The sequence below is a fragment of the Aedes albopictus genome, chromosome 2 (assembly GCF_035046485.1).
Source record: "Aedes albopictus strain Foshan chromosome 2, AalbF5, whole genome shotgun sequence".
Taxonomy (NCBI): Eukaryota; Metazoa; Arthropoda; class Insecta; order Diptera; family Culicidae; genus Aedes; species Aedes albopictus.
This window is the reverse complement of record NC_085137.1, coordinates 230,854,697-230,856,204: the sequence shown is the minus strand read 5'-3', so window position 1 is coordinate 230,856,204 and position 1,508 is coordinate 230,854,697.

The window sequence follows — 1,508 nt, the reverse complement described above, 5'->3', positions numbered from 1 at the left end:
GTTCGCAGCTGAATTCATCAAGATGGGCCCAGAAAAGTTGGCCACCTGCCTGCACCGGTTGATAGTCAAAACCGAATAGCTACCGGAGGAGTAAAAGGAAGGGGTAAACTGCCTCATTCACAAAAAGGAGCTTCAGAGTGATCACCATTTTGAATACTGCCTACAAAATGCTATCCCACATATCTTTCGTCGCATGACACCTAAAACGAAAGTTAGTGGAAAGCCGGCTACATCGACGGCCGGTCGACAACGGACCAGATCTTCACCGTACGGATTTTTACTGACGGCTGACAATAACGCTAGCCGTGAAATACGAAGGCGCATCATCAGTGGAAGTCGTGCCTATTATGGGCTCCATATGAAGCTGCGGTGTAAAAACCCGAGCATGGAATGAGAACAAACCTATAATAAATTGATAACTGATTTTGATATTGATAACAAAATGAAATCAAAACGAGTTCTCGATAAATTTCTTTTCAAATTAAATATCAAATTGAGATATTATTATGTTATCATTTTAAAAAACTCGATGATAACAAGATTTGATTTCAAAAATCCAAAATAGGTTTAACATGTTTTATTGCATTAATTATTTATATTCACAATATATTTGTTTAATCTACCTGGGTACTCTACTTACATATTGATACAATGCATTAATTTAAGTTGTTCTGTAATTTAATAAGCCTTTAAATGTTTAGATAGTAAATAACTGATATGATAGTTATTTTGTATCTAAACATAATGTCAAATATTTTGAAATTCGACCAACAAGGTGATTACACAGCGCAACATTTTTTTTTGTCTCAAGAGCAAACTTATGTGTCTCTGACCAAAATAAGAGATTTAGGAGTATTACTGGATTCTAAACTTTCTTTTGTTGATCATTACCTACAACTCAGTTATTCATAAATCTCAAAGTATGCTTGGCTTTATCAAAAGATTCAGGTATCATTTCAAAGATTCTTACACAATAAAGATTCTATAGGGTATATGTACTATACCTTGGCCTAATATGCAAGCCGCTTTGACAATTTTGAACATAACTAGTGAATTAATAGCACTAGAAATGATATGTTGACCCTATCACGCATCTAGACAATGCATGTTTCACCACTTGGAAATAAACTAACGTAAATATTCAAGAACTTGCTTTATAACGTTGAAAAGATTCGACGCGATAGTATGCAATGTTGGTCTAAGGTACTAAAATTGGCCTATTAGTGGATACAACGGATGGATATTGCGTTCCGATCGCTAGAACCACTTATTCTCTCCTTTTTTGAATATTTCTGCTGAAGTAATATAATAATTATCAATGTTTGTTCACCAATCTTACTTTCATATTACATTTTCGGAGCCAAATTTTCACAAAACTATAAATAAATCACTTAAAATATAGTTATTTCTTAATTTAGTAACGAAAACAATGCAACCCAATTATTGTGTTATATTTGTACAGTCACCGCACACAAAATCTTTCTTCCTGTTCGTTTTTCTGGTTCATA